The sequence below is a fragment of the Phlebotomus papatasi genome, chromosome 2, assembly GCF_024763615.1.
Source record: "Phlebotomus papatasi isolate M1 chromosome 2, Ppap_2.1, whole genome shotgun sequence".
NCBI classification, from domain to species: Eukaryota; Metazoa; Arthropoda; class Insecta; order Diptera; family Psychodidae; genus Phlebotomus; species Phlebotomus papatasi.
Genome location: NC_077223.1, coordinates 93,140,776 through 93,158,214, shown reverse-complemented (window position 1 = coordinate 93,158,214; position 17,439 = coordinate 93,140,776). Strand labels below are relative to the sequence as shown.

At 32.7% G+C, this 17,439-nt stretch overlaps 1 protein-coding gene across 3 annotated transcripts in view; it reads left to right on the top strand.

Annotated features, from left to right (window-relative positions):
- The window catches only part of LOC129802423 (uncharacterized), a 172,343-nt gene that overhangs the window by 86,260 nt on the left and 68,644 nt on the right, over positions 1–17,439 (top strand). The window contains exon 1 of one of the 3 annotated variants that reach the window (XM_055848211.1): positions 204–253. The exons of 1 other annotated variant lie outside the window; for it this stretch is intronic. The gene's annotated coding sequence lies outside the window, so the exon portion shown is untranslated. Of the gene's footprint in view, positions 1–203; positions 254–4,556; positions 4,991–17,439 lie in introns of those variants that run through there. One more of the 3 variants, XM_055848209.1, reaches the window with a different exon arrangement.

The following is a 17,439-nucleotide window of genomic DNA, read 5'->3' as shown; positions in this document are numbered from 1 at the left end:
CAGTGAAAGGGTGCCCTCCGGAAGAGCATTGGAAATGCGTGCAGAATCAATAAATAAAAATATTCGCACATCTTGTCTTCGTCACGAAGTTCAAGTTGAATGGATTGAACTTTTGGTGAAATTTTTACCATTTTTTCATAAATGTATTTTTTTTATACCGCGAACTTTTGCTGCGTGTGGGCCTTTTTGGGCAAAAATTATTGAGAGATAAGAGCCAATTATGTGAACAAAAGGTCAACCATAGAAATTTCTTGTAAGTAATTAATTTCTTCATTATCTTTATCTTAACTTTTTTTCCAGGGTATTTTTCCATCCGTGGATTATTTTATGAAGAAAAAAATATTTATTAGATTTTGTAGATAATGAAACAGTCAAATGGAGGCAAAAATTGAAGGGAATACTTTAAGAATTCCTTATATGTGTTTGACTTTTTGTGACAAATGCAACACTAATTTCTATATAAAAGCGAAATTGGCTTTAATCTTGTTATCTCAGTGTGTATTGTGACTTCTGGCTTATGTACATTACAATGTACCGTGTTTTAGCTATGGAGTTTAATACCCATTAAGATAGAGGAGATCGGGGTAGTAGCAGGGATAAATTTTAATTTTGACTTAATAAGAGATGGCAAAGTGTCACAGCTTTGCGGAATGCTCGAACTTACGAGATAGAGTTCTCCAAGAACTCCGTGAATGATCTATTAGCATGCTTTTTTGGGTGTATACTGGTTTATTAACGATTAAATTCATTCGGAAATCGGAAAACAATTTTGAATTAGAAAATTAACTAAGAGTAACATACTCACGCGGAAATAAAACGGGACAATCGAGAAAAATAAATCAATTACGATTACTTGACCACTTAGAAAGAATTGATAAAAAATTCAATTTATAAGAAATGTCTGGATCTTTCCAAAAAATCCAAATTTAACAAAATCGGTTAAAAAATGTGCCCCCTAGAGTGATTCACCTTTGTCCTTCAATATTATAAAATGGCGAATGTTCCGGTCACAGGTATGTTAGGACGAAATGTTTCACTGGACTAATTCTAAAACATATCCGAAAATCATTGAAAAAGCTTGTGCCAATTTTGTGAAAAATAAAAAAAAAAACATGGTTTTGGAGGGGATGGAAGCAGGTGGTTTGTTTTTATGGGGGGTCACTGAAGAAAGGAAGTTGATATCTTTTACCGTTTAAGCTCTAGAGCGGTGACAAGTTGGAAAAAAGTCTATATAACTGCTCTTTCTTTGAGTTCGAGTAGTAATAAAAGGATCAAATTGGATCATATTTGATCCTTTTCAAAATGATGGATCCTGTGTGATCCTTTGAAAGGATCACTAGCGTCTCTTGAAATTTTGTATGCACATTCATCGCGATTGATTATGTTTTATCGTAAACTTATTACTCATATCATATTTCTGTCATCTCCAAATTCATCATGACATTCAAAGGTCATCATGAAAAAGCCATCACCAAAGATAACTTTTTCATTGATTTCAATAGTTTAATTCTGATTCGGATTTAAATAAGTGTCAAAACAGGAACTTCAAAGAATCCTCGGTGATCTTTTTGATTAAATTACGTTTTTCAATGCATTTTGTCATAACATTCATGAACCATATAGAGTTTGATTGTGACGAAACTGGCGCAATAGTTTTATCATGGACTTTTTCGGACTTTGCCAGTGAAAAGATGTAACCCTGAGAGCAAAAACACTTTTGAAGTCTTGTCCAAAATTTTCTGTCCTAATGGGGACCTTTTTAGCTGTAATAAGCTAAACCTTTTCAGCTTCTGTGGTCCGAGGTGAAATGCGACCTCGTCAGATCGGGCTCAAAATTTGCATGTACACGTTTTGACTCTCATAGATCAACGAATATCATATCCGCCAAAAACCGATTTTCCTGGCTATCCGACCGTTCGGCCGGCCGATTCTACGTAGTACAAACACTCCTGACGAGAGAACGGAAGTAGATATCGACAAGCGGTTTTCGGCTTAGGTTAAATATAGGGTAGACGGGGTAAACATTAAAAATTTAATTTTCAAATGGTCATATCTCCGGTTCTAATTGTCAGAATTTGAAAAAATTTGGTATTTTGGAAAACTCTCGTGGAAAATTACAACTCTTTTGACACCCTAACTGCATCGGATTTAATCAAAGATCCAATCAATTGAAAAATCGATTTTTGAAGTTTCGATGTAGGATACACAGTGCCCGCCTTGTTATTCGGATGATTGGGAGACGAAATGACAGATGTCCGCTTCGTAATCCGGATGGATTTTTTGAATTTGTTCAATGTCTCGAAAATATAATACAAGATTTTTTGTAGAATTGGAATAAAACTTTTAAAGAAGATTAAAAAGACATAATTAGAGAAATCTACTCTATTATAGGGGAGACTGGGGCAAAAAGTCACAAAACGGATATTTTATTTTTTACAAGCTACCCGAGCACCTCCAAAATTTCTAATTAGCACAGTTTTATAGGAAATTTACCGCTCTATAACTCTGTGAAAGCCATTTTCCTCTATTTTGTAAGGAAATATATTTATCGAGCCGTTTTCTAAAAGGTAATTTTGTGATCATTCTCAAAAATGCTGGGGCAAATAGTATCAGGCATAAGATACTATCACATTTTGATTCGCTTTATTACGGGATTTCGTAAAATTAAGTACAATTATCAAGATTACATATTTTCATAAGAAATTTATTCTTCTGCATCTTTGTAAAACATCGTTTTCTCTATCTGAGCGAAAAAAGCACATTTTAAGATATTTTACAAAAAACACACAAAAGACTGTAAATCGTTTGACCAATGCAAACAACAAGCGGCGACACATATCATTGACGTTTCTTTTCATCGTGGGACATCAGAAATTGTTTCGGTTTTTGGTACTTTTTGCTCCATAGCCTTTGTTACTTTTTACCCCAAGTGGTCGTTTTTAATAAAAGGATTTCTGGAGAAAAGAATCTTTGTAAAATTCTAAAATAGATAGCGGATTCGTATTCAAAGAACATCCAGTTAATTTGGGAAATATTCACCAGTGCATCAAATTTAATATAAGTAGCTAATAATTGAAATCTTCACGGAAAATATTTCAAAAATAGGGCTAAAAGTTTCGTTTTTTTTATTTTCTAAATTCCTTGTTAAAATTCTAACAAACTTACGACATTGAAGAAGACTTATGGCGGTCATCTATGGAAAACATTTTAAGCCGCTATCTTATTTATCTTGGAAGATATTGAATTTTAAAATTTTCGATTTGTGACTTTTTGCCCCAGTCTCCCCTACTTAAATTATTAAACAAAAACATCACAGGATAATTCATTTTCATTGCGGAACATGCATGTACATAACCTCAAAGGTATTTTAAATGTAACTGTCGAAAACTCGTCCGGATTACGGCGATCCGGATTAGAAAACGGGCACTGTATCGAAAACTAGACGAAAATATTTCTTTAAATTTTAATATGTTGTAGCTGAGGTCGAGACCTTTGCAACGGTGGGTCGCATTGCTCCCTCGATGTTCCCTGACCTAAGCTTTAGTCAAAAATATCTTGACCGGATTGTATTTTCGCAATCATAAATCTCAAATCATAGTCATGTCTGATAGTACCCTTCTTATCCCTATGCCATAAAATAGTTGTACATAAGATGACACTTACTTGCATGGCTGGTTCATATTATTCATAATAATCAATACTTCTTTTTTGATAGTTGAAGAATTAGATATTCCACGCTCAATAGGGTATAACTTGCTTGGAAAAACATGTTTTTGTCTTTTCCCCTGAACGCAAATGTTTGTATTTATTTCTCCAGAGAAATATTGAAAAAAAAGAACTACTTTAAAGAAATTTGTGATTTCTATGAAAAATGCGTGAAATTATTGAGAATCTTACCTATTATATCTTTCACAATGGATACTATATTAATACTATCCGGGATATTTTGTAGATGATTGTCTTTCGACTTTGCCATTGAGAAAAAATGATAATAAATCTTTTCTTTGCAGTGCGACAAAAAGACACTTTCCAATGCTCCAACACCTTTAAGTGTGAATTGTCCAATGTATATATTGTGAATTTTAAAAAAATTATCTAAAGGCGTGCCAAATTGTGGAATAATACTTCAAATGTTAATTTATTAGTTTTTTGTGATCTTGAGCATAAATCCATCTGATGATCGATAATGAACATGATTCTCGCATTTGATTTTACAAATAAGATATTTTTGTGATATGCTGAGTTGAGAGTATATATTAAATTTAGTTTGCAATTCATGGGTATAATTTTGATATTTCCAGTTTCAGTGGCTTAAATGAAGAAAACAAAATTCACACATCAAGAGGAAGAAACTCTTGTTTATTCTGCAATGGTCATATTCTCACAAGTCACTGTCTCATTTATGAGAATGTAGTTGGTGGTTGATGTAATTATAAAACCAAATACATTTTTCGTCTTTCTTCATCATTCGCACGATGAATACAACAGTATGTAACAGATACTTCATGGATTTCGCAAATTTTCACGATCGTTTGCTGGTGAGAATGAAGTGAGAGTGAAAGAGAAGTCTCTGGGTGATCAGGCTGGAGCTGTGGAGCTTAGCTGGAGTTGGAAGAGACCCTCGGCTCCGGTTGATTGCTCCAAGTCATATGAATTTTAGTTGGGAAACGAACGTGCTCGCAAATGGTTGATGATGTGTATTTCGAATGGAATTTTTCTGTGTTGACCACTGAAAACAGTGCCTTGAGAAAGAATCAATTTTTTAACATTGTGAGGTGAATTCGTGAATTTCTATATGTGTGTGGTTGTTTTTTTTTAAAGTCCAGTTTGTTGAAAGAAAAGTTGTGAAGAAGTTTTTCCACGGAATGTAATTCGCGGTTTTTTGTTGTTGTTGTGATTCACTTCATTTGGCGAAATTTGAGTCAAAATGAAAGAAATTGCCACCAATTGGATTTTTCCACATTGATTTTTATGCATTATTGGCAAGAATGTAAGTTGAGATCACTTTTGAAACAATGCAAACACATGAGTTGGTCTCTTGGAAGTAGGTCTAGGTGTTTATGAATATAAAATCGAATTTATAATCATGCTATACAAAATCACTGTATCTCAAATTGTATGTTTTATAATATTAATACGTATATGTATATAGTCTTTGTCTCTGATTCACTTTACTTAAGGAATCTATGAAAATTCCATACTTATCTTATCACAAATTTGTTGATGTGTATTCCCGTGAATTAATGTTTCACTGCAATTGTCATTTCAATTCCGCTGCATCTACGTGTTTTAATGATTTCTAAAATAAAATTTAATATTTCCGTCATGTTTTGCAATCTCTGTCCCACATCATGGTATAATTTCTTCAAATAAAAGTGATTTAGCAGCACCAATTTTGCAAATTGAAAATTCAAATAACGAAGCGAAATCGTTTGCAGACAATCCCCTTGAGATGAGTGTCGACACACTGGCTGGGATATTTATACAATCGACTCTAAATGTTACTGGTTCTTTTAATTAATTTTATATTTCTTTTCCTAAAATAAATTGCAAATTTGCATATTGTATGGCGAGTTTTGTGAATTTCGATTTCAAATGGAAAATATTCTATTCAAGTTTATCGTTTTTCTATTTGCGTAGGAGTTTGTAGTTCACAGGGCTTTTAGATTATTCCACTGATAGTGAGAATTGGTTCTGAATACTGAACATTCATGTATTTAAGTGATTAAATGAATATCGACTTTTTATCGGCCAGATATTGCAATATTTTTGAGGGCATGTATTATTGATGATAGTCGATACTATTAAAAAGAATTTAGTATATCACATCTCTTTGTTTATTTTAGGATTTATAACCGTAAGAAACTGGTTGAAAATTCGAAGACCTTTCATACATATTCAAATTTGCTCCTATTGGTTGAAAAATATGCTTCTAAGAGCTGTTTATTCGTTGACCTTGAAAACAGTTAGAAAGGATAATTCTATGTTATTGGCGTATATAGACCAAATATTCACTTTGTGAGTTCCCAAAAGAAAAGATGTTGCGGTTGTAGAGGGAACTGGGACAATAGTAAACATGGGGTAGTGGTAAACATTGCAGTTTATTAATTAGATATTACACTTTAGAATACGAGATACGAGACCTATATGAATTTACAGACTCTTCAAGGACCCCTGTCAACGGATGAAATAGGGTGAAAGGAATATCTATTGACACTTTCAGTACCGAATTAGGATATGAAATTTGAACATTTCTTTTTATAAGAAAAGGTAGATTACAGAAAAAAACATCATATTATTTGCATTTTACCAGATACATTAAATAATTTTCATCATTTTCACAAAAGTGTCGTTCCCTGTCGAAAAGGTGTTCCTTCGACTCTAGACGACGTACGTCCTAGTCCCCGGCGAGTGGCCTTCAAAGTTGAAACCAATTTCTTACTTTCACATACAAATGCGTATGGGAATTTTTCTACACTCGTGACCGTTACACGATATATGTCAAAATTGAGGTGAGCCTTGTGCACAAGACTCTAAGCCTTGTAAAGAGGGATAAATATACTATGTATCTGTCTAAATGCGGTCTTGTTCTGAGAAGTGTAAGCAGAGTTTATGATCAATTTGTGAGTTGGCTTCAAAGAGCTCCATATGAAAAACACTTCGCTGGGGTCTAGCATACGTCAAAATAGTGTAGAAATAAATAGTATCAAGAAATAGTAAAGAAATAAATAGTTTCTTTCAAGTACTTCTTACAGAAAGTTAAGACAAGCCTGTAGATAATTTCATTCTATGCTAAAAAAGTAATTTAGTCAAATTCTTTGACTAATTCAATTAGAATATTTTACTGATAATTTTTCACTTTACATCGCATTATTATAAATCCGATTATTTTAAATCAGAGAATTTTGTGCATTTTTAGAATTTGGTTTTAGATTTTCCAAACCCTTGTTTGCCGTATAAGTGACATTCTCAAGATTTTCTTGAAAACATTAATAAAGGACATTAATGCATAGCGTATGTTGCACACAACTCAGATAATAAGATGATAAATTATGTACAAAAATCATTTTTTTAATAATAATTTGTCAAGAAATGTTCTTGAATTATTTTTTCCAATTTGTCGTATTTGCGAAAAATCTGAGTCAAATCCCCAGATATTTTACGTGTAAAAGTGGCGTTTTCTAAGAATTAAAGTGGCCTATTACGCTGAATGACCATATTTTGCTTTAAAATATTCAAAAACAGAAAAACAAATATTTTATAGCTGAATGTTGAATCGAAGTATAATGATAATTCGAGGATGATCCACCGTTTTCTAATGTTTGAACGAGAAATAGGATAAATTTAAACAGTGGATTAACGTTTAAGCCAAAAATTAGACCCCCGATTTCGGAGGTATAATTTTTGGCTTAAAGATGGAATAAGTCTGTCTACATCTATCCGTAAATTCTTCCTGAAAATACTGTTAAATGATACAAAATTGATGCAATCTGCACTTTAGTGGATTTAATGAAAAGAAATAAGGCTTTCACTCTATTTACAGCTTCTTAAAAAGCCAATTTTGCCTGAAATAAAAAGAAACATCCACCATATGCAACTTCAATGAGTCGCCACTGAAGTAGGAGTCGCGAGAATCGCGCTTTTTTTGCACCCAAAAAACATGCACATTCTTTCACATCCACAATATTGATTCCTATTTTATTTTAGAGAATTTTTAGCAAGTCTGGTGGTTCAAGATTACCAAATAACGAGAAAAAGCCGTGGAATCTTGCTAAATCGAACGAAAACATTGACGAATTGACATTTTCTGGCATGCCAGAAATGCCAAAATATGGGGTTGCCGTATGACAAAAACAGCTTACGCCAAAGACCTATTCCTCGTTTCTGCATACGAAAAAATATTTAAACCTAGCTTAATTTTAACTCTAGATTAACGCTAATCTGAGGTTCAACTGAAGTTATTCTTCGTTTCAACATTCAGCTGTTAAAGCGTATATTGTTAATTGTGAATATTTTAAGCTTGCTTCAACATTGTAATGACCAGCGCACAATAACTTTTGTTTATAAATATGTTTTCAAAATTTCCCATGAGAATAAGCGAGTTGACTATATCTAGATCTCACTCACTCTCTTTGAAATGTCAAAAGCATGTTTACTAAACAAATGTTATTGTGCGCTGGGCACAATGCCCAACGCACAATAACTTTTGTTTTGTAAACATATTTTTGACATTTCAATGAGAGTGAATGAAACCGAGATCTAGTTATCTCGTTTTCTCTTATAGGAAATTTTGAAAACATGTTTACAAACAAAAGTTATTGTGCATTGGACATAATACGTCACGTGTACTGCTTGACTCGAAATATTGGATGAGATCATATATTCTGTCAGTAGAAGAGGTAAAAACCCATCAACTCATCGATCCTCATCGAAAATTTTATCGGCATCACATCGATTTTTCGATTTATTTTTGCCTCACTTTAATGGGTTTTCTCGATGAACTGTTAACAGGAAAGCAAAGTGCGAGTGGAAACCGCGAGAGCGCGTTAGTTGCTCTTGACATTTCGAGCATAAAAGGTGTTTCCCGTGGTGCTCCGTGTTTTCTTCCAATTTTTTAAGGTAAGTTTTCTATTTTCATTCGAGTAAACTAGTGAAATATGTTACTAAAAGATTCTCAATGTGGTTCACAAAGATATTTTTATTGTGAAGTGTTTTTCTTGCATCAATTTCGCGAGTAAAAATACTTTTGTGCAATTTTTGACAGCTCGCCATCTATAATTTTCCGCTTGTGAATTTATTTTCTACAACTTTATTTTTACGTTTTGTACTTTCAGAAAGTCATCATCAAGTCCGGATGAAGGTTCCTGAGCGTAAGCTTCCAGAGATGCACTCCCACTAGAGAGACTTTACATGGAGCAATCGTAATCCCAATATCCCGAGAGATGTGTTGAATCATGTTGAAATATTATTAAAAATAAATCTGTTTAAATTGAAATAAAGTATTTTTCTAATAATTTTGGGGGCGTGGGGAGTGAAATATATGCGTAGACAGTCTACTGAAAGTCTCAGCAGATTTTCAGACGTTGTGTCTGCCTTAAATCGCAAGAGACATACGCATAAAATCTGCAGACATATCTGCCGACTTTTAGAACAGCGTCGTGTTGCACTTCGAGAACAAACGTCGGCAGATAATATGAGGACGGTCGGCATATTATCTGCCGACGCGCCGATTAAATCTGCCGATTTCGTGACGAAATCAGCAGACTATTTTTGATGGGAAGTTTGGAGTGGTATATCTCAGCTCCTGATGAACATAATTGGATGAGTGAACTATTGCTGGAAAGCTTGGTTCATTAGCTTTTAGAATCTGGTATATGTAATTGGCTATGGGTAAATCATGGTCATCCAGAACCATTTATGTCGAAGAAGACACTTTTTGCAGCGTCATTTTTGACCATCTACTGCTGGGACCAGGAGTGACCCACAATTCTCGCACTTGGACTGTTCGTTAGAGAAACTCAAAGGGTATAATTTGTAGAAGAAACTTTTTTTTGGACATCTTACTTTTTTTTATTCATCGACTTTTGCAAGAATTTTAAAATGTTAAACGCAAGGAAAAAATTACAGAAATCCTTCTATTCCATTTTCTGGACAAACTAATGAAGATATCGACTTGGAATGTTCTGAGTACCCCCCCATAAGTTGATCCAAGGAATCCAAATGTCACTTCAATTTCACCCCAACGTCTATGCTTCTCCTCCAGAAACTACTCTTTTAGGAATATCTCAATAACCAGATCATCGATGCATTTCATTTTTGGATATGTTTTAGAGAGTGTCCTAGCGGACATTTCATCCATACATCTCAAAGACGCCCGACCTCTTCTTCTTGCACGTGCTAGTAATCTAATCAGAAGAGCAGAATTTCTTCTGATCAATTTTCTGACCAAAGAGACAAAGTTAGCGACTTTTATTGTTCTGAGTACCCCCCAAAAGTCAATCTAAGGAATCGAAATAACACATGCAACTGCGTCTCATCCCACTCCTAGTGCTCCAGAAACCACTCTTTTGAGATTATCTCAAGAACCAAATCATCGATCCTTTCCATTTTTGGATATGTTTTTGACATGGCCAAGGCGGACATTTTGTCCTCAGACACCAATATCATCCAGAAATTTCTTCTTGGAATTTAGAAGATATTTTTTTAAATTCTTTTACCAACGAATTTCAGCATAAAAAAAATATTTAAGCAAGTAAGAATTGATTAGGATTGTGAAAAATTTCGAGATTTATCAAATAAACCACATTCTGTGTTAATCCGTTAAAAATATACTCTCTTACGCTCTCTATTTATTGACCTTGGGAATTTCGAAAAGAAATTTCTGGATGATATTGGTGTCTGAGGACGAAATGTCCGCCTTGGCCATGTCAAAAACATATCCAAATATGAAAAGGATCGATGGTTTATTTCTTGAGATATTCCCAAAAGAGTGGTTTCTGGAGGAGAAGGAGTGGGATGAGAGGCAAATGCATGTGTTGTTTCGATTCCTTAGATTGACTTTTGGAGGGATACTCAGAAAATCAAGGTCGCTAACTTTGTCACTTTGATCAGAAAATTGATCAGAAGAAATTCTGCTCTTCTAACCAGATTATTAGCAAGTGCAAGAAGAAGAGGTCGGACGTCTTTGAGATGTATGAATGAAATGTCCGCCAGGATACTCTCTAAAACATATCCCAAAATGAAATGCATCGATGATCTGGTTATTGAGATATTCCTAAAAAAGTGGTTTCTGGAGGAGAAGCATAGACGTTGGGGTGAAATTGAAGTGACATTTGGATTCCTTGGATCAACTTATGGGGGGGTACTCAGAACATTCCAAGTCGATATCTTCATTAGTTTGTCCAGAAAATGGAATAGAAGGATTTCTGTAATTTTTTCCTTGCGTTTAACATTTTAAAATTCTTGCAAAAGTCGATGAATAAAAAAAAGTAAGATGTCCAAAAAAAAAGTTTCTTCTACAAATTATACCCTTTGAGTTTCTCTAACGAACAGTCCAAGTGCGAGAATTGTGGGTCACTCCTGGTCCCAGCAGTAGATGGTCAAAAATGACGCTGCAAAAAGTGTCTTCTTCGACATAAATGGTTCTGGATGACCATGATTTACCCATAGCCAATTACATATACCAGATTCTAAAAGCTAATGAACCAAGCTTTCCAGCAATAGTTCACTCATCCAATTATGTTCATCAGGAGCTGAGATATACCACTCCAAACTTTTTACCTCTTCTACTGACAGAATATATGATCTCATCTAATATTTATTATTAATATATGAAAAACTAAAATTAATTGTTTAAGGGGTTACGTGGATTAAAAGAATTGGATACACCATATTTCCTCCATTTTTTTCCAACATAATAAATTATTATTTTTATTTAAATTTTTAAAAATATAAGAGTACAACATTTTCAAACTATACTTTTGCTATTTTCGTCTACAAATCTTAAAAATGCAGCCTTTGGAACTTAATTCTCAGAGACCTTTTATGAAGAAACATACTTTTCCATAGACAAGGTTTATCAAGTAGAGATTTCCTTAGCTTAGATGATGAATTAAACTTGTACTTGAATGGAACATTAAAAAAAATGAAATTTGGATTTTTGGAAGAATTGTATACAAGAAAAAATACAAATTTCCGGGTATTTTACATCACGTTTTGTCTTGTAAAATAAGTTGTGGTTAAGGTAAAGAAAAAATACGGTTCAAGTACGAGTTCAACTCACTCACTCTAACAGGAAATATTTAGTTTTTTTTATGTCAGATAATTATAACTCTTAAGAAATCTTCTGCACCGAAAAGTATGTTTATTTCGTAAATCATCTCTAAAATCTAAAACCCAAATAAGTGTCCTGCGTGCATATGCACGGTCACTAAATATACAACCAATGAAGGGATTTTCCATCGTTTTCATCTCGGAGGTTGGAACCGACGCTAAGACGGCGATGGCCGCATGGGGGTGGGGGAAAAACAGAGATGAAAAATAAATAAATCAATCAAAATCAATCAGGTCCCAACGGGTATTTTTTTAAATATTGAAATGAAAATTTCAAAAATATAGTTAAAATGTTGTGGTTTTATATGCTTAAAAGTTTGAATTAAATGATGTTTTTTTTTTATTTTGTCGAAAAAAAGATGTAGAGAAAATATGCTGTTTTTTTTAATCTGCGAGACCCACGTAACCCCTTAAGGGTTTCTATCTTAAAATACAAAGGTGCTAAAATTGACACTTAAATCATGGTAGTGCGATATGTAATTATAAAAATCTCTTTTTCACTGGTCCATATTAACTTTTTAAAACCTTTTTTTGCCAGGATTGAGATATTTCTTTACACACGTGGATGCAATTTAATTGATATTGTAGTAAAAACTTCACTAAATTTAGTTTTTCAGCGTCTAAAAATGTGTTACATGTTTTTTTTTTTTTTTAAATCCACAATCATTTATGTCTTGAAGGAAAAGAATCTTGGCGAAAAGATTTTTAAAAGTCATGTACAGAAATATTTTACTAACTAAAATGTTTATATTATTTTGCATATCTTGTTTTACCATTCTTTTCCACTATCATACTAATCTTTTTCTACTTGAGAAGACAATAGGAAGAAAACACCGAGATATATTAGTGGCAATAGAAATATTCTCACGAGTGTAGAAATTGCTGTTTTCATTGGTATGCGTATTAAAAGTGAAATAATATAATGAAATTATTTGAGAATGGAAGATTGTTAACGCCTCGAAGATATAGAATGTATATATGCATAGTTGAAATGATTTATAAGAGAGGAAAGGGCAAATCTCATGTGAATTGAGACACTACTGAGAAAATGTAGGTCGATCAGTTACAATTTCCGGTGATTTTCTTTGCAATGTTTTTAATGAGATCAATTGAGAAATATTTTGCAGGCAGAAAAATCCGACAGTCAACACAGTTTTGTAAAGACTTGAGCTTTTTTATTTGTGCAAAAAGAATTATGTATTTGTATGAAAGCCAGGTGAAAAAACAGTTACCTCTATTGTGGGTGGGATGTTAATTTCTTCTTGTTTACTTTTGGCATGTTTTTTTTCGGTTCATCTTACCAGTATTAACTGAGAAGACTCTAACTATTGGGTCAAATATTGACCCAGAGGAAAATTTTGACGAATTTCATAAGAGAATTGAGAGTTTTACAAAGTTTATTGAAAATTTGAGATTGCAGTAAATTTTTCATTTCGTAGATGAGAAAGAGCAGAAAAAAATGAAGGTCAATTGGTAGATAAAATTCTCAATATATAGTCATAAAATTTTATTGAAGTGCAGTACTAAAAGTAAAAGAGTAACATGTTACTTTCTAATGTGTACCAAATGATTATGTTAAAAGGCCATTGAAAATGAGAGGAGAAATATGTATGGTTAAAGTCTGAAATGGAATCGGAAGGGATGTGTGTGGCCTTTCCTTTGAAATATTTTTTTATATTTTAATTTCCCATTCAATGCATTGGTACGGCCACAATTGATTGAAGGTAGAATGGAAGTGAGACTGATTAAATCTTTCACTTCGGAACCATTTTTATCATAAATTTTTCAGTTTAACATTCCTACAGAGACCATTTAACTTTTACCTCTTGTTGCCTTCATTCACATAAAATTTTCAAACAAATTATTTTTTGTGGACTTTCGTTACAAAGCCACTATCTTTATTAAGCTGATGAATAAATAGCTCTCAAAATGACTTGTCAGAAAAGCTAACAATATACATACAAATTAATGGTATGCATGCAGATCATTTTCCGGGTATTTGGAATTTTCACACATACCAAAAAAAGTGATTAGTCAAGAAAGGTATATTTTTTTTTCTTTCTCAATTTTACTTAATGTCAACAAGATATGAAATGAAAAAGAAAAGTGTATGGTAAATGGTGAGAAAATGAACAAAAAAGAGTCTCATTTTCATTTCATTGTCAAGTACATTACCATAATTCCCATCTTATTTGGTGTACATTATCTCCTTGTATGTTGCATTTTGAGCAAAAGACAAAACATGTTCTTGCCTAAGACAATTATTATGGAAAGGGAGTGCAACAATTTGGTGGGAGACACCAGAATGCAAAATGCAATAAATAATGTGAACGTGCGGAGTTCTCCAACATAGACCACTCTCTCGACTCTCGATGGGAATGATTGTTGCTCACGCTCTCAAGAGACACAAAATTTATTAATTAAAGAAGTGGGAAATTGCTTTACTTTTCAAATGTGAATATAAGTATAAGTTGGAGAAAAAGAAAAGATTGTGCAGAAACTTCACTTTCTTTTGGGTGAAATTCAAGTTAAAGCCCTATAAGATTGAGAGACAAGGAATATTTTAACTTTACACACTTAATTGGAATTCTCTGTTTCCATTACTAAGTCACTATAGTTCACGTGTCGAGGTAAAGATTGTTAACGAAGATCGATTTATCTGCTAGATAACTTTTCCTCTTGGTTACCATTTATTCGGAACATTCACTTGACTTGATACAAAATATAATAATTAGTCAGGAAAGAAAGAAGCAATAAACAAAACATATTTTTTGAAAAAAATGTTTATTTTCTAAATTTATTATAAATAATTTTTTTTTGAATACGTTTTACGAATCCGCGGGAGAAAATGACAATAAATAAATCATTTGTCTTAAATCTTAGACCAAGATCAAAATCAAAGTTCGAAGCTGTCAAAAATATCAAGATCAAGACTGTCTACATTTCAAAAGCCGTCACATTTTTTAAAATATTTTTATTTTTCAATAACTTTCAGAAGTATCACAAAATGTATCAAAATTATAATATGAAGGGGTGACATGATAACTGCTTTTCGATAGTATCGTAAATCAAAAAAAAAATTTTTAACTTAAAAAGATGTTTGCCTAAAATAACCTAGAAAACATACAATCTGGAACCATCTGTGAGAATTGCTTTAAATACTTTAGAATTGGCAATTTCGATATAAAAGGCAAAAAGGTGCATCAAAATCGACAGAATGGCCAAATCGTTTTGGGAAAGAAGAAAACGTTCTTCGTTTGGTATACGACCAACGGGAAATCATGCTTTATTAACTGCTGAAAACAAGTGTTACTGTCAATGGGTATCGCTTAATTCTTAAAGGACGATTGGGTCACCGGTGACCCAAAAATGAAATTTTTCCTACGGCCGTCTAAATGTATGTTTTGCTCTAAAAAGTCAGAAAAAGTGATTTTTTCTGACCCCCGATTTTTGACCCTCTCGTCCTTAAAGAGTTAAGAACCACAACTGATCAAGTTGGACCATGCATTGCCGAAAACTATGAGCGGAATAGGACAAGAAACACATATGGAGTGATATTGCAGCACGGTAACGCTGCATCATTCAAAATCATTTGTTCAAGTACGATTTTAACGTTTCTGATAACAGAAAATATTTGGTTTTTTGAATTCAGATGAATCTGAGTAAGAGAAAGTGCCCATGCTTTGCACGGTCTCAAAATTTATAATGACTAATTTTTTTCCTATTTTTTAAATAATTGTGATTCATCGCACTCATATTTTAAAAACTTGAGGAATGTGTCCCGTTTTCATAATATATTGTGGGGTCACATTTTATTCAGGAATATAGGAAAAATTTAATCATTATGAAGCTTGGGACCGTCCAAAACGTAGGCACTTTTCCCTAATTCATTTTGTAAACTATCACAAGTTCTTAATTAATGTGGGTTCTTAAACATTTCAATTAAACACGAATTTTACGGTTTTACGATTTTGCAGTGCAAATTTGAAATGGACAATAATATAAGAAAAGATCTTTCTGTTTAGCACTAAAAACATAAGAGCTTTTGATTGCTCTATTGTATAAAATCTATTTATGTTAATTGTACAAATTAGAATAATTTTTGTAAAAATTTAGGGATTACGTTGATCAACATTTTAAATTTTTCTGATCAAAAATATTTTCCCTATATAGGGTAATTGTACCAAATATCGGCATAGTTGGATGTAAGCGATAAAGTCTTAAGTTTTAAATCTAACATTTTTAATACAAATTGATTTTTTTGTTAATTCTTTTTAAGAACTGTTTCCTGGAACTTTGTAGACAGTTTATCGTCTTCGTATTTTCTAAAATTAATCCTAATACATTTAAAAATATATAAAAATATAGACAACTGTTCGACTATAATTTTGGACACATTGTTTTTAATTTTGGACACTGCTTGTAATTTTGGACAGCTAATACATCGTAATAGGGTTTCCATTCTCCCATTTTAAGAATCCAAGTTACTAAGTCCGTTTCCTCTTTATGAGAAAGAACCAGGATGTCTCAGAAAGTATAATACTTCCTCCGTTCCGAATAAAGTCGTAAAAAAAGAAAAAAAATCGTTGGAGAGAAATCAAAGATTAAGGAATGCTTTCAAGGAAAGTTTTTGTTATTGGTAAATATGTTATGCATGAACAAATTCTATGTTCAGGGATACTATTGGGGTTCTGTCTCGACTATAAGTTAAAGAACGAAAACATTAAAATTGACTTTTTGACACAATTTGTTTTTCAATTAGCTCCGGTAGCTAGTTAAAATTGTTAAAAATTGGTCTGCGATTAGCGTATGGGATAAAATTAGTTTTAAACTTTTAGTGAGTCTTTTTCATATCATCTCGTTTGTCGAACAAACATAAGGAAAAAATAACTTTAGGTGGTCAGAAAAAATTATTTTCTTTATGGGACACCGGTGTTCCAATCGTCCTTAAAGGGCTAAGGACGATTGGAACACCGGTGTCCCATAAAGAAAATAATATTTGCTGACTACCTAAAATTATTTTTTTATGTCTGTACATAATTGTAAAGTAGAAGGTTGAAGGAATCTAGAATATTTTTTGCAAGTCTCCAGCTATTTGCTATGTAGTAAATATTTAAGCTCAAAAGTGGCGAATTGTGTTTTTTTCCATTGTTTAATCTCTTGAGTATGTAAAAACTAATAGGTGTAATTAGAAGGAATCACACCTAAAAATTCATGGAAATTTGAGGAACAAAAGAAGTGGTCGAAATTGTAAGCTGGCCGAAATTTGGTACAGTTCCCCTAAGAAACATTTACTGATTAACAGACGCAGATTTACTTTTCAAAATACTTAAATGATGCCGAAAAATACGTAGGAAGTTGTAATATAGGGCTACATGATATATGAGGGGTGTGGCTTTTGCCATAGACGAAATGTAGGTCTTAGAAAGAAAATATTTAAAAAAAAATATGTTTTGTATTTGTTTTAATTAGTTTTCAAGATATTTTGCCAATTTTATTTGTTCTTCCTTTCAAATTCCATAATTGTTTTTTGCCATTTTAAATAGATTATTTTCTTAACATTTTTTTCAATGTCTCGTGGCATGATGGAATTTTTGAAAACTCATC